The following is a 25,603-nucleotide window of genomic DNA, read 5'->3' on the forward strand; positions in this document are numbered from 1 at the left end:
CAGCTCCCTGGGTGTTGGTGATGGATATTGGTGTGGAGCTGAGCTCTGCAGCCACGGTACCCGACAGAGAGGGTCCAGCTGCCTGCCAGGCCCTCTTGTGCATCCTACCCTATCCCTGTCCCTCCGTCAGTGCAAGCAGCTAAATGCTAGTTTTAAAACAGATTTCTCATATTTTTGTCAATAAAATAAAATAAAAAATCATTAAAGAAAAAGTTCATGGGAAAGCCCTGCCAGGCTGATGCAGAGGGCTCCTCTGGGTGTACATCCGTGGTCATGTCTGTTCTCCATCTGCCAGGAGAGATGGGAGAGTCCCAGGGCCGGGGCAGGCATCTGACTGTGTGGGCAGCCACTCATGCCTGTGCCAGCCCACCGGACTCACAGAGACAGTCACAAACACTTGCAGGTTTTATGCAGGATTTTATGTTCTTTTTATCTAAATTTGGACACAATTCTGATGTAAAGGATGTGGTGTCGGGCCAAAGCCTCCTGCAGTGTGGCAGCCCCTGGGGAGGCTGAGGGAGCAATCGAGGGTCTCTGTCACCTATAACTGAGGGGCTGAAGGTTTCTAGAGCTGGGGCTGCATTGGAGCCCTGTCCTCAGTGAGCATTAATACAGCTTTTCTTTCCCTGAATTTGTATAATCCCTTCTGGGCCCACTGATGGGTTTTGGCTTCTAGAGATCTTGCGGCTGTGAGGTCCACAATTTGGCACTACTTGAAAAAAGTCCTTCTTTTGCTCCCTCCCTGACGGTTTGATTGCTTGAGAGGAAGGGGAAAGTTTTCCCTGCCAAAGAGTCTGTCTTTCACAGCCCACCCAGGCAGGTTCCCCTCCTTACACTAAAAATCCCTTGGGCTTATCCACCTGCCACAGCAGCTTCCCCAAAAGCTCTGCCAAAACCCTCTCTTGCAAGCTGAGTGACAACCACGTTTCCTGCTCTTCTGTATCAAAGCAAAACCTGAGAGATGGCTTTATAGCAGAAAGTGGAGTGAGAGGTGGCAGAAGCCAGCCAAGGTGCCATGAAAGATGCCGGGGGCCACGCTGAGGTCTCTGCCTCGCCGAGTGCAGGGTAAGCCCAGTCTGCAGCCGAGCTCCCTGCAGCCGAGCCGCGCTGGCCAAGCCGCAGGCGCTGCGGTGGCCATAGGTGAGCAGGCAGCTGAGAATTATGCCCTGGCTCCACCACGCAGCTGAAGCTGCTAGTGCTTGTTGTGGTACAACCCAGAAGTGATTAGAGTGCTGTGAAAATCACCATCCTGTCCTTCCCTACGGTAAGGTGCCTTCTTCGGGTGCTGTTTTAAGGATGCTCTGCTGGTCTGGGTGATGGATGTGTGGCAGAGCAATCCTGCTGGATCCTGGACCTTCCCAGCTATGTGTGGTGTGGTAGGGTCCCACCGAGCTGCTGGAGCAGTGTCCTGCTCCAACACCATACACTGCAAGCATGAACTGGCCTGGGAAACTTTTCATTAACTTCAGGCTCCTCAAGAGGCAATTGGCTTTTATATTTTAGGTTAAAAGCTATTGGAACACTTTAGAAGCCCATAGTTAATTGCCTGATCTTTCTTGGTATTAAAAAACCCAAAAAATCAACAACCACCCCACAAATTGGGATATTTTAAGAAATTTTCAAAGCATTAAAATGGAGAGATGGCCATTCTCCTCAAAAAGGAGAAATGGCTGCGCAGAAAGAGAAGAGGGACAGATCTCTGCTGGTGGGTGGTGGCTCTTGCCCTGATTACCTAGGAGGCGGGGATTGAGGGACTCTTGCTCATCCTGAGTCCACTTGATTCCCTTTAAAGGAGCAAGCTGGGCTCACACAGATGCTCAAGCCTTAGGAAGAGGGTATCCTCAATAGCAAGGTTAACACGCTGTCTCAGTGAGCTGAGGTCACTGCTCAAAAGGTAGCTCTTGCCCCCTGAAGACCTTTGAGCAGGACACTAATTCCCTCTAGTTATCAGCCATGGCTTCCTCTGATTACATGTGGTATTTATTTGGTGACTGGATAATTTAAACCTATAGAGTTATTAATTATGACCTTAATCTGATAATTGCTTTGTTCCATTTTTAATTAGCTTAGTAAAACTGAAGTCATTTAACTTGGTAATATACTTGCTTAAGTGCATGTCTGATTGCATATCCTTTTTATATCTATCAGAAGGACTCAGGACTGGCTCACTCCAGCAAACTGCAACCTGGGACATGAACTCTGAGCAAACCTCAAGTAATATTAAGTTTACAAACAGGCTGCTCTGCTCTCAAGCAGCTGAGTAGTCCCCTATACCCATGTTATAGCTGGCAGCAGGACCCAGGGTGTGGATAAAATGCCCTGGTGCCAGGCAGTGGGGGAGAAAATGGGTATTGGAACACCAGCGACTGTGCAATCAATAATCGGCCTTTTTCTGATCAGCACGAGGGACCGTTTCATCCAGACAAGAGGTTTAGAAGAGCACAAAGCCAGGTGTTTTAGTGGGCACCACACCACTACTCCTGAATGGAGGGAGCTCAGTCTGTGCATGCTCTCGTGGCTATCGGTCAGCGGAGACTTGCAAGCAGATGGATGGTTTGGAGTTATCTGCTCTCAACAATTTTAGTGATGCTCGTGGGAAGCTTTTATCCTGGTCTCTTGGAAGGAAACTGAAGCTGCTAGCAGAGGGCACGGGGCTGGGCAGTCCTGACTGCATCTCAGACCTGCCAGCATTAAGACATCCCCAGCTGCACAGGCCAGCTGGGCAGCAGGGCTCAGATTTTATAGCCTTTGATGCTGACATCTGATGACTCATTTACGGTCCAAGGGCTGAGATTTCCCTAATCTGGGATCTTGCTGCATTCCCAGCTCTCCTGGGTTAATTTTTTAATTATTTGCTCTCCTGGGCAAATAATTTCCTTGGTTTCCCCATCTGTAAGGAGGGGATAAAGGTGCTGGCTGCCACTGCTGAGCCCTTTGAGAGCCATTGATTTGAAGTGCTCTCACTGGAAGGGGTTTACAATTGCTCTTCCCAACTTCCCTACTTCTAGACTTGGACAGGGTTTCGGATGGCTTCTGAAAATGTAAGGAGATACTGCGGGGCTCTGCCTGCCCTAAAAATACGTGCTGCTGCTCTGCACTGCAAAGTACCTGTTGCACTATCCCCGCGGGGCCGCATCCATGCCTGGTGGTAACTGCTAAGCTGATATAGCTACAGTGGTATAAAGGAGGTGCTGGAGGTGAACGTGTGGCATGGATGAGATTTTTAAAGAGTAGTAGCACAAGAAAGTGGCAGTCGTTTAATAAAAAGTCATGTTTTGCCCTTTTTCTCCCCTCCTGATTGCGTTGCCAGCCCTTGCAGGAGCACTTGTGCCAGGCTTTGGCTGAGTTGCAGCGGAGCCGGTGTGGCAGAGGATTGTGGCACGGCTGTGGCAAGCCGAGACCAGAGTCTGTGCAGGTTTACCAAAACCGCATTGCAATCGCACCTTAAGTGAGCAGAGGTGCTGGGATCATTAGGCATGAGAGTGCTAATGAAACAGAACCATTTCCCCACCATTTTTTCTACTTTCTCCCACTTTATTGCTTAATTCACAGCAGGGCAGGCCTACATCCATCCTCTCGGGACTGAATTTAAGCAGAACTGCATTTAATCACCTGTCTCATTAATCCCTAATATTCTGTGTGCAGACCTCGCTAACAGAGCTGTGCAGGAAGGCAGTGCTGAGGTGAGAAGGAATTAAACAGTTTTATCCTAATAGAAAGCCAAACCACCAGTTCCTCAGCTGCCAAATGCTGTAACCCTTACTGGTTTCACAGGAGGATGTGGCCCAAAATCTCCCAAGTGCTTGAGCATCATGTTGCGAAAGGACAGATGCTGTGGAGCCGGAGCAGGGCAATGCTCCCCAGGGACAGGGTGATGCTTGTCTCAGAACTGGACCGAAAGGGCTTCTTGCTGGCGTTTGCACCAGGCAGGTTCTGCTATGGCACGGTTGTCCCTAACCCCTGGGACCACCTCCAAGTCCCTAACCCCTGGGACCACCTCCAAGTTATCCAGGGTGAGTGTTCCCTTTGGATTGCAGCTTTTTCCCTGGAAAATGCAGGTGGCAGAACCAGTCCCCACTTGCTACAGGGCAAGGGGTGGCCCCCATGTTCGCTGGCCCCAGGGCTTCAGTGAGGAAGGATGCGGCTGCAGAGGATTGCCATGGTTACAGGCACTTTCCTCATGGTTACAGGTACTTCTCTCATCATCCTTGTGGTTTGTAACCACTGCTCAGGGCGATGCACTGCAAAGTAGCCGAGCAAAAGGCGCTGGGATTTCAGACCCCTCCCAATGTCCATGTTTCCCAGGACAGGGAGGACTGAGTCTGTTCCCCAGGAGGTAGCAGGGAGAAGGGGACCCTAGTTGGAGGTTCCCTTCTTCTGGCCTAAATTAGGCAAGTGAAGGTACTTCACTTGGCTTCAAACCACCCTTCCACATTGGTTTCCCCATGCCACTGCCTGTCCATGGCAAAGCACTAGGCAAAAACAGTGGGGAATTTGGTAAGGGAGAGAGACTCTGCACAGCCATAATTATTAATTTATGTTCAGGAGCCATGCAAAATTCTTCCAGCCCCTGTCTAGCAGTCATGTGATGCTTGCTGTCTTTCTGTCCTCTGGTCTCTCATCTTTGCTCTCCCTTTCATCTCTTCTTTTGGCTCCTCATATCATCCATCGCCTCGGATTATGGTCCCTTCTTTCACTGGGCAGAGACCTGTGATGCCCGCTCCCTATGCTGGGCCCTTGGCAAGTGGCAGCTCTTCCAAAACACGGGGGGGCGGGGGGAAGGCAAGTTCAGGCAGACAATCCTCCTCTGGAGGAACTCCCACAGGTTCCCTCCTAACAGCTGTTAAATCTCCAAAGCATCCCTTTGACACAACATCTGTGGGTCTACAAAACCTGTCCTTTCTCCCTGATCTGCCAGAAGAAGCCTGTACTTAAGGAGCGACCCACCCCACCTAATTGATGATAATTAACCCCCAGGCATGAAAGCAATAGTTGGCACACCTCAGGGTTGTGATAATTTGGGTTTGATCATGTACCTGTGTGAACTGGCTCTGCTTTGGGGTGCTTGCACCCTGCTTTTGGGGACTAATCCTTCTTCCTTGTTCCTCATTACCCCGTCCAGATCTCATTACTGTCGGGCATTGTGCAAGCAGTGGGGGATGGGGACTGGCACACTCTGCTCCAGCAGGACAAATGAGGTGGGTCTTTTTCCCCAGCATTTCACCTATAAATAATTGAGCATTTTAAAACTCCATTTCTGCCACAAGACTCTACAGGAAAGGGTTTAGGTCTGATATACAGATATATTTTTAAGCAGTGAGAGACTGATTTGTGCTGCTCCTGCATTCGGTCACCTCGGAAAGACTCAACCTGCTCCTGCAAAGAGGAAAAATTGCTGGCTCCTGAGCAGCCCTGCTGCAATACTTGTGCTCGGGGACACAGCAGTGTCCCAAGCCCTGGCAGTGGCACCTGGGAGATTTGCTGCTCTGGACAGGGCGCAGCATGAAGCCATTTGCCCAGGGCATCCCATGGCAGAGCAAAGCAAATGCTAAGGGCAGCCAAAGCCAGGGCAGTGAGGTAGCCCTCTGCAGGGACCTGCCCATGGGAACAGGCCCATGTGCCTGGTGTGGGCACGGAGCAGACTGCCCCCACGGTTCAGGGTGTTTCTGTGTCTTATGTGGCTGGTTTCCAGGGAGGAATAACAGCTCGGAGCCTCAAGGCCTTTTAACTGGCTCTTCCTGTTGTTGCTTTCTGAAAATAACAATAGTGGGAGGTTTATATTCCTTCTCTTTTTTCTCAATTCAATCTTTTCAGTGATGTTACAATTGCTTAAGTGGAGCTTTCCCTGATGTAATGTCGGGGTAAACTGTGTGGCAAAATTACAGCCAGCTGAATTAGCGCTGTGTTTTCTGCTGCTCTCAAGCATTTGCAACAATTATTGGCCTTCTAGTGCCTAAGCGGGTAGAGAGTGATCATTCCACCAGCTCCTAACTCTCCAGTTCTCCCCATGCTCTGGATGGTACCAAGACCTGTCCAAAGTGTGAGCGAGGCCCTGGGGTGATTTGAAGTGCTGACATCATGCCTGCAGTGCCCTCTCCACAGCAATGCCACCTATGGGTACTACCAACAAGCTGGTGAGCAGAAATATGCTAAGGTTGCAAATACTTTCCTGGAAAGATCCAGAAATAAGCAAGTACCTTTATATACACTATCTCCTTTTTTTTAATCTAATACAGCTATACACACAAGATGGGTGAGACCGTTTATCTCCTGGGAAGCTGCACAGACAGCCCTTTGGCACCTCATGCCCCGCGAGACAGACTCAGGCAAGTCCATCTGTTCTGCCCATGCTTTAAAGCCGTGTAACTAACCTGAGGTAGCTCCTCATCCCAAAACTAGAATTTCTCTAAATTTGCTTAAACCATTGGACAAAGTGGGTTGAGATAAGTAGGGGAAGGACAGGAGAAGAAACATGTATGTTCTCGAACGAGAAAGCCAGGGCAAGGATACTGCTCTTCTCATTGGCAACCACACACAGGCTGGATGGATCCTGATGGATAAGTGAGACTTGAGCTTCGCATTTCTACCTCTGTGTCAAGTGTGGAGAAACATATCCCATGCAGTGACCAAGTTTCTGGAGATTCAGGAGCGATCATTCAGAGGCATGGGAAAGCCCCAGACATACCACATAGGAGACATCACTGAACCCAGCAGGATGCTTTGTAAGTCGGTGTTGCCTTTTCCTCCCCTGCATAAGAAAGAGCAGAGATCAGCAGAAAAAATTGCTGGGTGTGATGCTCATCCTCTTGCTACAATATCACAGGAGGTGGGAAACCCTACTAATTTTTCTCCTGATTAAAAAGGATCCTGGTAAAAGGATTTATTCAAGTATTGTTAGAAAATGCTGCCCCATTCTTCCCCCACCCTGGGGTACAGACACGCAGCATGGCTGCTTCCCATGTGGACAAGCTCAAAGATGGGGAGGAAACATGATTTTTCCCTGATGACTTTCCTCCCAGTAATCTCAGCTGCTATTTGGAACGGCAGCAGATACCGCATCCTCAGACAAAATCTGCTTTTCAAGTGATGATGTCCCTTTTTATAATAAATGCTGCCAACTCCCAGAAGTGATAGCTCACAAACAATCAGCAAGAGGACAACAGGAATGGTCTTTAAGATGCTGTGTGGAATAGATCATCCACTGTACAGCAACAAATCAAATTTAGGGAGAAAGAATTTGAAAACAAATTACCAGCAAGGTATTTCAAGCTGACAGCAATTTGGAGCAACTTAGGTCTGTCTGGTAAGAACTGTATTCCTTTTATTTCCCTGTCAATAGCAGCTACCTTATAAGATTGGTTTCTCATTGATAATTCTCTTGTCTGGAACAGAAACTCCCGAGTACACTTAAGTTGATAACTCTCTCTTTGATCACATTTCGGTAGCAATGCTTTTCACCTTGATGACAGGATTTCTCCCTTTGGATGAAGTTTCAATGCCTAAAAAGCCACGTGGTTTTGGGATTTCCAGCCTCAGGGCTTTCTGGTGCAGTGCAGGCAGCATGGTCCTGGGCTTGGACCCAGGGCTGGGAATGGCGGGGATCGGAACTTGTGGCAGGAGCTGGGGGGATATGAGCACTGCCTCAGTTTCCCTGCTACTACAACAGTATAAAAACTGCTCATATGTATTCCTCTCTTCATGGGAGAGGGATAATTAATATCTGCTAGTAATACCTTCCCCTCGGAAATGCTGAAACATGAAGGATTAAGGGTGCTCCTCCACGCCAGCCTGCAGCTTGAGAGGTGAGGACATCACCTCTTTGTGTGCCTAGAGGAGAGATGTGGAGCTTTGCACGGCATGTGCGAGTTAGCAGAAGCACACAGGGAAGGGAATATCAGATATGGTGCAACCACAGACTTAATGCACGCACACAGCCCTGCCCTTGCTCTAGGTTAACGTAGCAGGTGGAACTCAAGTACAGTGTGGCCAAGAGAGACACTTGGGTGGAGGTGGAAGTTGGGAGTGATCCCACTTCTGCACGCATGGGATGTGCATTTCTCCAGCATCCTGTTGACATAGCACTGAGGACTCATCTGTTTCTGAATGTGGTGCTAGATGTGTTAATTATGGAGGCATGTCATTAATGTCCATCAGTAAGCATGGAGAGGACATGGCAGGGAGGAATGTGTTGGGGGTAGAAGGGAATACAGCAGTGCTGACATACCCCAAGCAGGAGAGCCATAAAACCAGTGCGCTAGTCTGTAATTTGCCTGCGATTTCTCCTCAGGAAGCAATGAAAGTTTATGACTATCCATGGCAATGCCCATGTATCTCTTACAGAAAGTGGCAGATAAAAATAGGCCAGAATTGCACTAAGAAAAAGAGAATTTTGACATTCCTTTAAAAACTCTTTGCGGCCAAGTGCTCCTAGCCTATTTTGGCCAAGTACTTAGCAAGGGATGCCAGCTGTGGCTGACAGAAGTTTCAGCCACCCTTGGTTTAGCGCTAGCCAGGCCCTGCTCATTGGCAGAAATAAGTCTCTGCTGAGGGATGTCAGCCAAGCAGGTTGACTCGACTAGTTTAATCTTTTGAAATAGAAATGAAGGAATTTGTGCCAGTTTAACAAAGCCCTAGCTCCCCTTGGGGGTCACGTCAGCCTTGGGACAGGAGGACTGTTTCCATGTTGTTTTCTCAATTGCCCCACTTGGTGCTTGGGGCCAGCTTTTACCTTGCTGAAGACTCGTGGAACGCTTCTGAGCTTCCAGGGAGCGTGAAAGGGAGTTTGGTGCTCCGAGTGTAGGGTCAGGTGCTGTCAGCATGGGATTTGTTTCCTCCACTGGCTTCTGCTTTGTGTCTAGCATTTGGGAATAACTCATCAGGAAGGAGGAAAGCCCTGATCCAATGATGGTTTAAATTTGTAGCTTAAGTTGTGGTCCTTTAACACCCTAAATTAAAATCACCCAGTACTTGTTTTGAACTGCATGCCCCCTGGATAACGAAAGCAATCTATGATGCCTATTTATTCAAGTGGTGCCTTAGAAACTAAAATCTTATTGTCTATTCTCCATGGATATGAAATACTCAGTGATGTAACAGAAGCTCCATTTAAAATTAAGAATTTTTTTTCCCCAGTGCCCTTGGCTAAGCCTTCCTTCCCTGCACAGTCCCAACTCTCCAGGAACCACGTTTCAATGGTGCTGTACGCCCTTAGTCTTCACAGCATTTTAGGATCTTTCCAGATGGAAAGTGCCATAGAAATGTAAAAACTTATTAATTAAAGGCTGAAATAGATGCAGTGTGTGGAGGTCAGTGACTCATGCAGTAGGATTCTTAGGCTTCTGCTATGCATTGCCTCAGGGCGCTTTTTTGAATATTCCCTTCTCTGGGGCTATGACAGTTTATTACATACAGGCTGTGTGAAGGTGAATGCAAACTACTCCGGCTAGGCTGTTCCTTAGTTGGCAAAGCAGCAACCAGTGAACCCAGTTCGTGCTGAGCCTTTTGGGACAGCATAATTTCTCCTCATTACAGTTTCTGCCTGTTTTTTTTCAGGATGCCTGTGCTGTAGTGTGTGTGTGTGGGAGGATGCTGCTTGGTGCCAGCAGCCCCTGTGCTCGTGGTCATGCTGGCGTTATGGATTGCTTCTGGGTTTCTCTTTCCAAAGGCTCGAGGAGCACTCGGTGACAGAGGAAGAGAGAGTGTTTTGGTTAGGATCCAGTGGCTTCCTGAGTATGAACCGGGGCATGTTTCTAGTAGACAGATTTTCTTGGAGAGGGTGGGCAGTGATGGTGAACACAGCAGTCGTAAGCCCTGGAGCAGTGAGCACCTGTGGCTGTAGCTGTAGCTCTGCCTGGCACAGCTCGTGACGACCTTGGAGGCATTGCAGCATTGATCAGGGCAGCAAGGTCTGATCCTTGGGCAGCTAGTGGTGCCAGAAGGAGCCCCAGTGTAGATGCAGACATACTGGTAAATCCGTTCTTCTCCTGACTGAGGTTCATTTAATTGAGGTGGGTGTTTTAGTTATTCTGCTGCGACGTACAGCTTAGGTGGCATAGCTGCAGTCCCACCAAAAGCACCACCTACATGAGTTTCCACCATGCTAAATGCAGTCCTGAGGCATGCATGGCCCTGGGACACTGAGATTTGCTTCCTGGCTGTGAGGATGTTGATTCCTAACTGGATCTTGGGAAATTATCTTACTTCTTTATGTATCTGAGCCCTGAAGAGGAATGGTGATGCCTCCCAGCTGCATGGGAACGCCGAGACCAATACTGGGGAGCCCCCAGGACTTGATGCCATAGCATGCATGAGATGATGTTTGTGCCAGACTCTCAATTTTGTCACTTTGCTACGTTGCTGGCTTCATCAGAGCCACCAGTCCTCAGAGGATGCTGCATTTTGGGGTGACCCCCACAGCGAGGCTCACCCAGCTTGCGAGGTCCCTACCCTGCTCCTGGCCCTCTCGCTGGCAGACCAGGGATGGGCACCTCTGCAGAGACAGTAGAGGTGACAAGGCTGCACTGTGTGCAGTCAGTGCAGCTGGTGGCACAGCGCAGCTGCCCTGAGGCTGTCCTCGTTGCACAGCATGACATCAGCTTGCAGATAGCCTCAACCCTCTGGTATTTGGACCCTGAGATTCTTTTATCATATTTTTAGTTTTTCCTCTTTCTATTGGTTGACTGCTGCCCCTTCAGCCTCTCCTGCAGCGACTTCTGCCCGTCATTACACCGCTCTACATCTTTTCCACTTTTCCTCATTCCTTTTATTTCCTTCCCTCTCTCATTCCCTCTTAATTCCCCCATTACCATCTCCCACCCCAGCAGTCCTGTCTTTGCACCCCTCACTTCTCTTTCAACACTCACTTCTCACAAATAACAAAACTAAACTGTTCTTCTTAAAAAGCACAAAGATCAAACACACATTTTGGAACAGGCATGAACAGACGCACGGAGCAACTACTTCATTTCAACAATGCTGTCACAGAAATAGAAAATCCAGTCCCAGCTGAAGCATATAATTTAGACCCCGTGTATGCTGGGACTAGCAGACAGCGTAGTTACACCAGGTGCTACATAAACAAGACCCCCTTGGCACACAAACCTATCCCAGGATTTGATAGCAAAAGGGCAGCTTTCCTGCTGTGACTACGCCCACCCTGGGTGTCTTCAGGTGGCACTAGTCAGGGATTGCCTTTGTGCACACATCTGACTAATGTTGATACACTGCCAGGAGTGCGCAATTGCCAACCACGTTCTGCTCTTACGTGCTACACCTTGAATTGCCCTAACAGAGGCGAGACTGAAAGCATTTGTTTATTTTATGCACTTAACAACCTACCCGCAGTATCGCTGCAGTGGCCTCTCCTCCTTGCCTGTCCTCTCCCCTGGCTTACGTTTGGTTTTCACCTAGTGAAAAGGGGCGAGAGAAACATCTTAAAAAACCCCAAGAAAATGGGATTACAAAACCACAAACACTGTTAAAAGGGAGATTTGGGGTCAAGCAGAAAAATTCTAACTCATTTCAGAAAATGGATTAGATTTCAAGCTGCTGGCACAGCCTGATGCTGTCTTAATGACATTTACTGGATGGGAAGTGTTGGCTATTGTTCCTGGGTGCCTGTCTAAACAACAGCCTGCACTTCAGCCTCATTGACAGATCCTGCCACCATGTTCCAGAGAGAGCTGTTAATTAAGAGACGAAGTCCAGTCTCAACCTAGCTGGCTCTATTTTTACATAATTTTATTTTTTGTTTGCACAGTCTTTTAACTTGCTCCACAAACTAATAGGGCTGCCAGCTGATCTCCTACTTTTTCCTTCGCTTTTCAGTGGCACAGTGCAGAACGTGTGATTCTCCACAACTGCACGCCTTCTACCTTTGAGTTTGTAGTTTTAAAAGGGATTTTTTTTAAAATCTGACATTTTGTCCTGAAAGGATGTGAGACGTGCAGAACTGCTGAATGTAGAAGCCACCACAGGAGGCCAAGACATGATATTAAAAGGAGTAATGAAAGAAAGCAAGCTATTGAAGTGTAAACTCAATTTTACTGAGAGTATACTACAGATCAGAAATGAGTAGCTGGAATCCCTGGTGCAACTGACACCAAAATATTAATGGTTTGGTACAAGCAGGAAATACAAAGAGGTTAAAAAATCTGTTTGCTCTGTGTTTCCAGGGGAGAGCCTGTTTGTTAAGGCACTGAAGACCCTATATTATTTTAATAACGTGTATCTCCATCAGTATCATAATTACAGATCTCACCTTCTTTTGATTAACTTCACTGACCGACAAGGTTGGACTCTTGATCCCTATTTTCTTTCTGGATTGTAAAACAACAGTACTCCATTTATTTCCTTGTCTTGGATCCCTTTCTTGGATTAAACCTGCAGGAAGGAAAAATGCAATCTAAATCGCTGCAGGACACTGTCTGTTTTCCTGCAGTAAAGGCTTGTAGGAGTACGGCAAAAATAGGAAACACAGCTCTGCTGCTAATGCCATTGAACCAAGACCTGGAGGAAAGTCATAGTCCTGAACCATGGTGTGCCTTCGCTGTGACACTGACCTGGGGGCCAGCCCCCTCAGGAACCCGCACAGGCTGCCTGTCTCCCTCAGCTAAATTACATACCTTGGATAAACCTACCTCCCTGGTAGGTTGCCCAATCTCTATATATTTTGCTTAATATCAAAGGATGGAGTGAGTAGATTTAGGTAGCTCAGAAGTGCTGGCAAATGAGTCATGAAATGTATTAAAATTTATTAAATTGTTTTTACAATCCAGTACAAGTGTAAGTTCTGTAGTGACATTTGTATTAAAAACCATCTCAAAACACACCATGAAAAATCCTAGAGTAATTTGTCGTAGGATAAAAATGGTCCCTCTCATACAACAGGCTCACTGGGACCTTTCAAAGAAACCTTTGAAACAAATTACCACTTAAAGACAACTCTCCCCATCTGCAAACCTACCTCTCTGGATTGAGGTTGGGTCCCTAAAACCTCCCTCTCTTCTGACAGGAGCTTTAGTGACCCTGCTTGTACCTCTGGGATTTCTTCTCCACTGTATTCTTGTTATTAGAGACATTGCATGAAAATAAGACTTTTCCTAAAAGCAACAGCTCTCAAGAAGGTTAAGATAATTAGGTTTTCAAAACAAAACACCAAGTTACAAAACCCAAGAGGAACCGAGCTCTAATTTTTCCTCCATCTCTCTCAAAACCCAGTATCCGTCACCTCCTAGTTCTCCACAGACCTTTCACATCTCTGTGCTACCTCAGGAAGACGAAGCCAGGTTTTCACCTAAATTTTTTTTATTCTACCTCGAAAAATGACGTTCACCCCGGCTTAGAGAGCCTGAGCTGGGGGGGCGGGGGGGCTCAGGGGAAACCTGAGGGGCCGAAGCCCGCCCGCCGCGGCTCTGTGGGGGGGCTGGAGGCGGGCGGGAGCCCCTGGGGCGCCCCAGGGGCTCCCGCCCGCCTCCAGCCCTCACCTGTCGGCGGGCGGTGCCGGGAAGGGCGCGGGGGCGGCGCGGCGGGCGGTGCTGGGAAGAGCGACCGGGCCGGGCCGGGGAACGCGGGGTGGGGAGGTGCCCGGAAGAGCCGATTTCCTCAGCGGGACGGGAGCGGTGTCGAGAGAGAGAGAGAGAGATACAGACAGACAGACAAAGCGGCTGAGGGCCGGACCGAAGCTAGAGGCGGCGGTGAGGCGATCCTCTTGCTCCCCGGTAAAGTTGTGGGGTCTTCGGGTGCGGCTTCGCCGCCCTGTTTCTCTCACTTGGAAACTTTTGCGCAGTGAGGCAGGCTGGGCCCTGCCGGCTGCCGGTTCTCTGTGAGGGGTGGCGGGAGGCTGAGCGGGGGGAGTGGAGCGCGGCGCGGCGGAGAGGAGCGGGCCGCGCCGCCGCTGCCGCCTGTGGGGCCTGGGCCTGGGCCTGGGCCCGGGCCGGCCGCGCTCGGAGGCCGCGCTGGGCCAGGCCGGTGTGGGGTGGCGGCTGGGGCTGGAGGGCGGCTTGGGGCGTGTGGGAGCTGGTTGTGTTTTGCGTTGATGAGCGTCATTTTCCGGAGGAAAAGCACCGGACAAGCCCGGTTCCTGGAGAAGTTTCGGTGGCAGCGGGGCTGTGGGGAGAGGCTCCTCCCCGCGCAGTCGGACACAGCCCGGCGGGGCCGCCCCGGCGCCGCTCTCCGGCGGTGCGCCCGGGCAGGGCGGCTGCGGGTGGGGCTGCCTGCCCGGCTAGCGACACCGAGTTGGTCTTGGCCCTGGTGTACGCTCCTTCTCTTTCTGAGCCCCCGAGTTTCTCTTGGCGGTGCAGCTGAAGTGAGCATCCTCCCTCCCGCCCGAGTTGGTGTGTCTGTTTCAGTACACGAAACAGCCTCTCTTCGGTGGGAACACTCCCCTCTCCTTAGCTTGGCTCTGCCACGTTTTTTGACACCCACCTCTAATCTGCTAGTATGTAGTAAGGCAAGTGCTTCTCCTTCGCTGACAAGAAGTTTCGCGCTACTTTTTATAGCTAAGAAGTAAGGAGAGCGTATCAACTCTCAGCCGCTGGTTTATTCACGGCCCTTGCCCCTGTGGTCATGGGGTCGCTGGGCAGTATGTGTCAGCTGGCTTTTATTCGTTACTCACACTAGTTCAAACCATGTGAAATCTTTCAGACTGAAAGCTTGCAGGAAAGTGTGCGGCGCACTTATATTTAGTGAAGAATTGATTGTGGTCAAGGTGCACTTTCCTACCTGTCTGCCCTTGGCCTGCCTGCCCTGCCCCGGAGGCTGCCAGTGTCTTCTGGCGAGGGTGATCGATCTCTCACTCGTCCAGTCTGGGGTAGGAGCCTCCATGACTGTGTCCTCGTTCCAGCTTTCGGAGTTACGATTCAAAGCATGTGTGGGTTATCTGTATTGAACTAGTCTGGGAGCTCTTTGCTGCCCCCCTGCCCCCCTCTTTTTTTTTCCTTTGTCTTTTGTTTTTTGAGATGGGGGTTGTGTGAAAGGTATTCTTGGTGCTTGAGTTACTTGTTTCCTGCGTTTTTCCTGCACTGAGAGTGGGGAAGCGGGGGGAGGTGGGAGAGGCTGTGTTAGTTGTACTCTTGTGCTAATGCACATCCTCAGTCCTGCTGGCTACACTAGGCTTCGAGTACTTTCAAGCCCAGCTACAGGCTGTGGTTTGTTTTGGTTTGTGTTTTTTTCAGCTCCTGGGTTGGTTTATAGGAAGGTTTGTGTTTAAATGGAGGTGAAAGCCTAGCTTACTTTACAATATGTGTGGTCTTTTAGGTACCCGTTGGTCTGTCTTGGGGTGCTAAGGACACATTAAATGTTTAGTAGGACTTGTTTCTCCCTGCTGAATCGAAACTTTTTGTTTAAAAAGGGCATAATTTTGAGTCGCTAACTGTTTTTTATTTACAGAGAAACAGTTTTTAAAATGTCAAGGAAATGTTTTTTGACTTTTCTCAGGAGAAACAGACAAAGGCTTAATAGGTTTTGTTTTAAAAAGGCTTTGCCCTAACCCTTTCCATAATAAACAGCATGCCTTCAGTCTTTGGGGTTTTTTTCAGCCAGCTCTAATAATAGGCCTCTGCAACAGAGATTAAAAGTTTATGCAAGGTGGCGGAGGGGAGCACAGTGGGCAGAGATTAGAAATCCCATGCTCAAACTGATGATTTAAAATACCAATGTAAATATTTACCTCCTCAGTAAATTTTCAAGCTTTGTGAAACATGAGCATTTCTGTGCTGACACATGTAATGGCAGACATTAATATGCATCTTAGTAGGGCGTCCATTGGTCTGATGAAGTTAGCTGAAAGATGTAATAGAAAAGTAATTTGTGTTTTTTCAGCAGCATGAATATCTTCCTTCTGCAGCTGTAAGATCGAGAAACTGATCTTGCAAAGGAATCCACGTTAGTAGAAATGTTTGAGCTGAAAATCCACTTTAGTGGGACTTCAGCCCTACCTTGAAATTATATCTACTGTTACTATTTGATTTCTAAATTACCTTTCTTATGCAGAGAATTACTATGATCACAAAAATATTTAGCAGCAAAACCAGTCTACTCATCGTAGGTGGGTAGTAAGGCTAGTCTAGAGTGAGTACCTATGTGGCCATGATATTTCTGTTAAAGGACTTGCTGTATTCAGTTTTACTGGCATCTCTTGGCTTTGCTGGATGCTGAAGGAAACATGATGAATAGAAGAGGACTGAGTATTATTTTGTTAGGACAGTGCCATATTGAGACAGTCATCCAACATGGTGATGAATGCCTGTTGTTGTTTTCTACTGTTGTGCCTTAACTGGAAATCACTCAAATTCTTGTGCTGTGGAACTTTAATGTATACAACCTTGAGGATTTGGATCCTTTACTACTCTGGGAATTCACCCTAATTTAGTTTTATAGCTAATCTGGAATAGCTCTGTTCAGTGAGTTTATAGTTCATGCGTTGCTTAAACAGAGTTGCAGCTTTAGAGAAAAGTGCAGATGTTTGATAATTACTACTTTTAACTCCATACTATTTTAATCCAGCGTATGAGACTTAAAATAGAGCCTACCCACAAAATTGTATACCAGCACCCTTCATGGAGGAGCTATGCTGAAAAGATGAGTGTTGAGAGTGACCTGCTGTGCCGCAAAGCAGAACTGGGTCCAAATAGATTTGTTGAGGTAAAGGAATCACAGGAGGAATGCAGTCACAGCAGCTGTAAGTGGGATCTTTCTCCTTGAATGACTGAGACTTGTTATCTTCCAGTCAGGGTGAGAATGGGTGTTAACTCTGGTTTCTGTTGTGTAGTGGGTTAGTATAGACTCTTCTATTGGCAAATCTGATACTTAAATATGATTCGTAATTCCTCCTTGACTTTAAATAAAGAGCCAGCTACCTTTTCTATAAACATGATTACATATTTTTGTTAGTTAATCCCAGGTGTAGTACGGAAAACATCTGCTAGTCCTTTGACGTGTTTTTAGAAATAGCTCTGGTGGAATCGGAGAGGATTTTCCCCCATGCTTTACAAAGTGATAGAAATTATTAAATATGCAGATCTAAACTTAGACTGTTTGCAAAGGGAAATTCTCCCCCAATCTATTGATGCTACCTTCTGTTATAATTTTTCTAATTTACAAGACAGCTACTTGATTAATCATTTAGACTCCTGAGAACCTCTTTTGAAAGCCTTTAAGTTAAGGTATCTATGGATGGAAAAAGCAAATTTGAGGGCAGCTATAGCTAAAGCTAACAGTTACCAAGGTAGAGAGTGGAACAGTACTGAGAACATGAAACCAAGCTGGATGCCACTTGGTTCCCCAGTACTGTTTTAATACACTGAATGACACAAGGAGGGTGGAGTGTTGATGTATGTTACAATCTGAGAGTGAGCTAAACTCCTGTAGTGTTTCCAAGGCAGTGAGGGGGTTGAGACCAAATAAGCTAGGAACTAGCAAATAAGCTAGGAACTAGCAAATAAGCTAAGGAACTAGCAGCAGTGTGGCAGGTGGGATTTCACTGTTGATAATATGAAATACAACTTAAGCTCATGGTGTGCGTTTTTTCGAAACAATACCTAGTTTTCTAAGCTATCTGTTCCCTGTTGTGGAACAGATATGTGTATGACTGCATAAGAAGAATTTCTGTGTGGAGCTGATGTCAGGGAGCGAATGAGATGTTAGTGGAAGTTAGAGTAGAATATGCTGTAAACCCTTTAGTGCACCCTGTTCTGGAGTAGCTTTCAACAGCTACTTTAAGAAAAAGAGACTGACACTAGTGAGCTTATGGATAGCTGATGAAGGATCAGGAGAGTAAGATTTTTCTTAAAATTTTTCTTTTCCTGGAGATTAACTGGCCAACATTCTCTCCTTATTTCCTTCAGACACTTCTGTCCTTGCTGTTGCTTAGCACAAGATCAAGAGGGCATTTAGGTAAATACTAAATTTGCTTCTTTTCAGTCTTATTAAGAAGTCAATAAGAATTAATGCTATCAGGAACATGTGGCCTTGATGGCATGTGTGGGGTTTTTTCCCCCTCCCCCTTCAACTGCCTTTCCCACTCCCCCAAGGGTTCACAGAGTTTTCATTGACTGTTTTATTCTGGGTACTTTTATAGGTGATATCTATGCAGATCTAAAGCTCTAAGGGGGGGAATTCTTCTTTCCATATTTTTTTCTGGATGATACAAGCTCAGCCCAGAAGATCCACTTAAATAAACAGTCTGCAATGTAGCTTGACATAGCAAAAGGGTCAGTTTAATTTTTTATGTAAACAAGGCTAAGGTGTATGCCTATAAAATGGTGTTTAACCTGCATAACACCCAGCAGGTCAGTATTCATCTTTGCGAAGTGCTCTTGAGATCTTCAGCTGAAGCTGTAGATGGGTAAATGTGTTTTGTTTTTTTTTTAATTCACTTTCAGAAACGGTGTTGTTGAATAGCAGAGGACAGTACTGGTGATATGCTGAGAAGCAAGAAGGTGCAAGTTGGTGTTCCTCTGTAAACGTAACTAATCAAGATGTACAGGCTGCCTGCTCTGTACCTGCTTTCTTGCAAATGTGTCCTTGTAATGTATACTTGTAAAACTGATTTCCTTTAGCATGACTTGAGCAACAAGACTCACTATGTCTTCAATGTTGAGGAGTTGCTTGGGATCTTGGATAATTCATGACGGACTGTGGACATGTATGCAAGTGACAAGTCTCGTATAAACCTCATGTACAATTTACCATAAAGTTCATTTCAACCAGTACCTGATGTCCAGGTGTTTCAGAGTCTAAGCATCTTGAAACGTAAATTATTTATTCATTTAAAGCATGAGAAATTGAACAATGAACTGGAAGTCATACACAGGAGACTTGATGTGATCTGATTACTATAGCCAAGAGGTCCATCCAGCCTAGTGCCCTGTCTCCATGACCCTCATCATGAGGTTTTGGTTATTCTGCTCCCATCAACTTTTTATTAGTCTGGCCCTTGTCTGAGGCCCTGAATTACAAGCCCTTCACCTGGCCTTGGCCAAGCTGCCTGTTAATGACACCAGAAGGATGGAATAAGACAGGAACTTTGGGGGTCGTTTCCATTCCCACTGCTTGTCACACTGTTAAGCAGTATCCTCTGGCTCCTTTGATGTCTTTGAGGAGTGATGGATGCTCTTGGGCAGTGTCTGGTGTCCCCCTCTGGATCCCTGATCATAATTTTGGACCCTTGCCACCTTTCTTTTTATTGACCCCCACAATCATTTGGCTTCCCTTCCCTGTATTCTCCTCCCACCTTTTTCTTGGGTGGTGGCAGCGTATAAAGCCATCCCTAAAAGGGAAAGCAACAGGCAAGCAGTAAAACAAGCAATAAATGAGAAAAGGTCAGTTGAGTAGCATTGCTTCCCTAAGGTGCTGTGCCAAGCTCCTGCAGTGTAGGAGCTTCCTGAGCCAGGAGTTGGAGCCTGGGCTGACTTCTGTTCTGCAAATGTGTCCAGCAGCTCTTGTGGCTGGTGCCCAGCGCTGGTGGGAGCACTGCTCCACTTCTGATGTTGGTGGGCTCGTCTGCAGGTGCAGACCGTCTGTCCCTTCATTGTATTCAGTAGGCTCAGTGCAATGACTTAATTTATTTTAAATTTAGAAACCTTCTTGAGAGTTGAAAGGCTTCATAACAAGGTACAAGTAAAAGGAAAGACACAACATTTTTTGAGAGTAAAAAGCAAGGATCTGGTTTGACTGTATGAAAAGCTCTGGAGTGTTTTAAATTTCAGTACAAAGGATGGCTTTGTAGTTACTGCCACTTCCACTTTTTGGAAGATGTGTTTAATTACAAACCACTGCTGTTACAGCTTGAAACGCATTTCCTAACTAACATTAAACAATGCATCCTGAAAGCAAAGATGTGGGGAAAGGCTTTTAGGAAAGTGAGTGTATCCATCCCTTATTTGTTACTCCACAGCACTTCCACTGCTGGTGGAGTCCTCAATCACAGTACTCTTATTTTGTACTGGTACAGTGAAGAGTGCAATACGATTGTGTGGGTGTTTTTTTCCCCCTCTCCTAGCTGGTGTTAGGGAGAAAAAATAATGACATAAGATGCAATAAACAGTAGCAAAAAAAAAAAAAAAGCTGGAAGGTTTATTTGTAGCAAAACAAAATAATACAAATTAGTTGTGCAAGGTTAAAAGCTTATAACCTCAAGAAAAAGAAAGTTAATTTCTGGTCTGTATGCATCAGTACTTTAGCATCAGGTGTTTTAAGCTGTTTTACTTAGTTTGCAGGAATTGCTTAAGATGATTTGATTATGTTTAACAGAACATTATCATGGGCCTAGGGAAGAGTCAATGGTTATCAGTGAAAGACGCAGTGTTCAGCAGAACCAGAAGCAAAGTGCTGGTGCAAAGCCAATTGAACAGGATTTCTTAGCTCATCTGTTTTTTGTTAGGTAGCTTTGTCTTGTTTCCAGATCCTGGGAATGAGGAGAAGGGGTGGAGAGAGAAAATGTGTCTTTAATCAGATATAAGTTGGTTTCCACTCAGTAAGTGGCTGTTACTAGCTTAAAATCCTCTCTTTTTCCAGCAAGACCAGCCAAGCGATGACTCCTTCCTCTCAAACCTTCCGGTTCTTCCCTGTTCTTTTATGAAATGTGGGTAGGTCAGTGACATTTGTGTGTGTGTGGTTTTTGTTTGGTTTTTTGTTTTGTTTTTAAACAAAAGTTGCTTTAATTGGGCATCCATATGCTAAGGCAGTGACTCAAAAGGATTACTGTCCAGGCGGATTGTTGTTAGCTCTGGTTGTCATGCACCGGTGTGCACCCTTAGCAAGTTTGTACTTGACAGAAGTTGGTTATGGCTTTGCAGGTAACTGGTAAGCATCCAAAAATTAATTGCACCAGTGTTTTTTTTTATTATTACTTGCTTTGCTCTTCTGGAGAAGCTGCAAAGTTCTCATCAGTCAGTGCCCTCCGTGCTCTCAGTGTCTACAGCCATGTTGACAGTTTGCAGGGAGAGGAGACTGTGTGTGTTAGAGCGTCCTACCTTACATATTCTTCCACATAAACATCTTCTAAATGACTGCGATTAACTCATCCAAACAGTGTTTATGCATTACATTCATGTTCATTCTTCTTCCTGGGGTTTGTTTTTGTGGGGGGTGGTATTTTTGTCCTCCTTAACTCGCAGCGTGTGTTGGTGGAGCTGCAAGTTGAGAGTTGTCGGGGGGGGGGGGGGGGGGGGGTGTGCAGTGATGGTGCAGTTCTTCTTCCCATGAAACTAATTCATTGTTTATAGCTAAGAGATGTTGTTGAAGGTTGTCGTGAGCATAAAGTGAAATTCTTGGCCTTATCACTTGTGGGTTTTGTTATTTCTTTTTTCTTTAAAAAAATAATTGCTTTGTAATTTTTAGCTAAGACTGACAGTGTTCCTGAATCAAAGTGAAAGGACTGAAAAAAGAATTCTAAACAACTTTTTCTAGAAACTTTAAAATGCATTTTACTTTGAAGAATCTTTATGCTCATGTTCTTCTTTGCTTCAGTGAGTGCTCTTCTTTTAGTAGCTTTTGCAAATGGAGAAAACTATGGAAAACTTTTCACTCTTGTAACACGATGAATTTTTGTTACATAGTCTTTAGTTGCTCCTATGCTGGGCATGCAACTGAGAATAAATTTATTCTCTTTTAATACAGACTGTCCATTTCCTCCATGTTTAAGCAAATTGTCTCTTATCAAACCTCTGATTATAGGAGTATCATTTTTTTCAAAACATGCATGTCAGCTCAAACAACTCCAGTATTTGTGTACTTCTGACTGTTTAAAAATTGTTAATGAAGGTCTAGATTTAGAAGATGGGGTCATCTAAAAGCACTGACGGGTATTGCATAACATATCAATTTAGGAATGAAAATGTGGTTTGAGTAGGGTCAGATTCTGGTTATTTCTGACTATAGCTTAAATGGCACTTTTTATTGCAGATTGAGCACTGAAGAAGATCAGAACAGAAATACCCAGGTTTTCTTTTCCTTTTATTGCCTGCCATCAGTGTGTTTTTGCAAGCTAAGCAAGAATTAATTTTGTAGCACTGGCAAATTCTTGTGCCACCTGGTAAAGTAGGCTAATTTATAACAAACTTTTTCTTATTTGAGGAATACTTGTGGCAAAAATTAACTTATCAAAAGGTTGCCCCTTCTTGCATTCATTGCTAACTTAAGGTTGGTAATTGGAACCTGTGCTAGTGTAGTTTGGGGTTTGAAGAACTGTGCTCTGTAGCCACAGCCTAGTTGTTACATCTTCGCTGACTGTGTATCCCTAGGGTCTGAAATGCATACTCTGGTTCTGAGAGTGGCAGTAAGCTATTCTTCCATTCTTTGCTAATGACTTTAGGGAACCTTTACGCAGTTTTCTGCCTCAAGGGTGGGAAGAGATGCTGTGAGGTTGGAAGGGCTCTCAGTAGTTGAATCGGAGTGGTCCAGCAGATGTACAAGTCTCACCTGGGCTCTACTATCCCTCTTCCCAGGCTGAGTCCCCTTGTTTTGTTTGAAAGTGCTGTCCGTATAGGCTTAAATGTGAGAAATGTGGCTGAGAGGGCTGAGGTTTCGGAGTTTGAAGTTATCATCACTGCAGGGATAAGTTAGTTGAACGTTGGTTTTTTGCTTAAAATGCAAGTGTGTTGCCCTTCTGCATGGCCAGAGTGTCACAGTCCTGATCCAAAGAGCACACAGCTAAAATACAGCCATTAAAAATGTAGTGATTACTTGTTCTGATTTTGGTATCTTTCGTGGTGTTAGTATTGCAGGTCTTCAGCATAAAATGCACAACATTATTGTGAAGACTGAATTAATGGATTTATTAATAATAATCGCTCACCTGCTCATGACACTTTTTTTAGGAAAAGCATGTGTTTTCTAAAAAACCCCACACGTTTAGCAAAAGCATCCATTTTCTTTATGTAGTTGGAATCCTGCTTGAGTTTTGGAAACTGAAAACTGTGCAGAAATAAATTGGATACTTGTTGGGACATACCAGGATATCCATCTGGACAGTTAAATGGGTATAAACATGAGTTCAGTTCTTGCATTCTTTTAGGATGTCTTCCATAAACTGGAGCCTTAGTATGACATAAATAAGCCCCTAATTGCCATTGCTTGCTGTGAATTGGCTTGCCATGCACCTCCTTTCTAGCTCCTTTGAGGCAATTTTATTTTTGCCAGGATTGTTTTATCAGAGCCGAACGCATACGTAACTGAAGGCAAGGGGATGTTGTTAGCACTGGGATCTCCAAAACCAGTTTATTTGTAGTTGTGAAATCACTGCTGTGGTCCCAGGAATACCACAATGAAGCTGCTTGCGCAGAGTGTGCCTTCCATCCTCTTAATGATAGCTGGACCAAAATGAAGGTGTGAAGACACCTGTTAGAGTGCATTCCTCTTTTTGGAATGAAAATAAGTTACTTGAATCCACTGTACTATAGCAACTGGGAAGCTGTTAGGAGATAGTACATACTACTTTGGCAAGCCTGTTGCATCTTAATCTGGTGATATGCCCCATGCCTGCTTTCCTGTGATGGTGCATGGTATAGGATGGGCTGTATTTCCAGAGGGGAAAAGGTGACACGCTTTCTATGGCACACTGCTGGCTTCAGTAACAAGGCAGCAGGCAGGAGATAACACCCATGTAGAAGAGAAAGCAGAGTTATAAACTTCATTGATTTGTGTTCGGACACCAGATTAGGTTGCATCTGTTAACTCGGTAGCAAGGTCTAAACAAATGGAGAAGTAGAGAAGCATTTGTTTGTTACCAGCTCTGCAAGGCTTTCTGATGAGTGGTTTCAGATGCCTCTCTATAGAGGCCTTCTCCACAAGAGCAACAGAGAAAAACTGATGAAACAGATTGAGAGCTGGATCTGGAGTGGTACTGGTGAGAAATAGGTTTATCTGAACTGGAATTTCTTCTTTTCACTTGGCTGGTTACTACAGTCTGTGAAACAATGTGTAGCAAAGTTGAATACACTCAAATGACAGAAATGTTTTGATAATCAAAGAATATGCAACATCAATGCTGAGTTTGTATTCATATTTCAGATTGTGAAATTCTAATAGTGAGGATTTTTAAGGAGGTAGTACCTTCATGGCATTTATGGTGGAGGAGAAGTTTGGTAGCTGAGCAGATGAAATTTAACGTTGAAGGCTATGTTAGAAGAGGAAGACTATCTGTTTTTAGTTGTGTATACTTGGCGTTAAATAAAAAGAGCTTAAATCAAACCTGCTTAAATCCTCCTTGAAAAGCATCACGTATACCAAACATCCTTGACTAGCACCTATTCAGCTGCTGAGAGGAGTAGTGCTTTATTTGTAGAACAGGGCAGACATATTCATTTGGAGACTGTGAAGGGAAAGAATGAAACATTTTTCTTTTTTTCCTGCATACTCTTAGTTATATGGGAAACCGTTTTGAACTGTCAGTGGGCATGATGAAGCCCCTGCATGTGAGCTGGGTTTAATATGAAGTGTGCCTTAACCTTTTTCAAACCAAAAATAGTCATAAGATTTGTCTTAATGGTCTATGTTAAATACCCAGTTCCCACAGATCTTTATCTGCTCTGTCTTGTCCTCCACCTTCAGCAAGGGGTAAAGGATCCCTGCTGGTTATTAGATGGGTTAGGCACTTAGGCAACAAACCAAAAGGGTTCCCTTGGGAACGGGGAAGCTGGTTCACTTTCTGGCTGGAAGATGAAGCTGGGTCATTGTGTCGTGAATCCCGTCATGTTCCATGCTTGTGACTTGGTGGTGGAATAAGGGCTATTCTCATTACATTGCACAGAATATCCAAAGACAGTCTGCAAGCATGGTAAAGGACAGGATTATCATTCAAAATGACTGTGACTACTTAAAGAAATATGAGAGAAAGAAATAAGCTGCAAAATAATGCAGTCAAGTACATATTACTGTGCCTGGGCACAATCAGCTGCACAAAATGAGGAACAACTAGGTGGGTAGCAGAAAGGGCATTAAAATGGAGAATGTCCTCCCAGGTATAAAATGTTCTTGTACTGTACTCTTGTTAGTTTTTTTGGATAGCATAATGCTTGAATTCAGCATGTGGTCTATTGTGCTTGGCCCAGGTTAGCCGACCACTGTTTGAATGCAGTCCTCCATAAGAAAAAACAAAAAGAGAATGGTGAATGTAGTTAAAAGCTTTTAGCAAGCAGCATGTCAGGATAGTTAAAATTTGAAGACTGATAGAAGATGACATGTAAAAGACTCTTCAGGTAATACAGGGTGGTGGGACTTAAGTTGCAGCACAGGAGATGGGCAATTAGGTGGTCTGCCATGTAACCAAAAGATTTACTCTAGTCCAGAGGTTGGGAGGCTGCAGAATCTCCTGGTATGGAGCAGGTTTAACATATTAGCTCAGTAGTGCCTGAGATACATGCACCTGAAGGCAGCGCTGGCTGTGGGAGTGCAACCTGGAAAAACAGGACCATGACCACTAGGCTGTTCTGTGATTCTGTTGTGTGCAGATCTCGTTATTGAAATAGTGCTCCTTCATGAGCTTTTTGAAAAGCCTTGGGTGCCTTCAGGACACTTCTGCAAAGAAGCTGCAGAGCTACATTCCTATGCTTGCCAAAGTCTAGAAATTATTTGCATGCTAGTATTCTGGAAGTAGGTATCTGAA

At 45.7% G+C, this 25,603-nt stretch overlaps 1 protein-coding gene and 1 long non-coding RNA gene across 3 annotated transcripts in view; one reads left to right on the plus strand and one right to left on the minus strand.

Annotated features, from left to right (window-relative positions):
* Positions 1 to 5,581: 5,581 nt before the first annotated feature.
* LOC142413689 (uncharacterized) lies at positions 5,582 to 13,619 on the minus strand. Of its 2 annotated transcripts, none has more exons than XR_012776879.1 (4): positions 13,485 to 13,619; positions 12,260 to 12,381; positions 11,338 to 11,405; positions 5,582 to 5,751 (listed from the first exon to the last, which is right to left on the minus strand). It is a non-coding gene; the product is annotated as an uncharacterized LOC142413689 (long non-coding RNA). The 2 variants fall into 2 exon arrangements; XR_012776878.1 differs by lacking the exon at positions 13,485 to 13,619 and adding an exon at positions 13,248 to 13,407.
* CTNNA1 (catenin alpha 1) overlaps positions 13,573 to 25,603 on the plus strand; it is a 120,042-nt gene continuing 108,011 nt past the window's right edge. The window contains exon 1 of the mRNA XM_075510064.1: positions 13,573 to 13,718. The gene's annotated coding sequence lies outside the window, so the exon portion shown is untranslated. The remainder of the gene's footprint in view (positions 13,719 to 25,603) is intronic.

Source organism: Mycteria americana, chromosome 8, assembly GCF_035582795.1.
Source record: "Mycteria americana isolate JAX WOST 10 ecotype Jacksonville Zoo and Gardens chromosome 8, USCA_MyAme_1.0, whole genome shotgun sequence".
NCBI lineage: Eukaryota > Metazoa > Chordata > Aves > Ciconiiformes > Ciconiidae > Mycteria > Mycteria americana.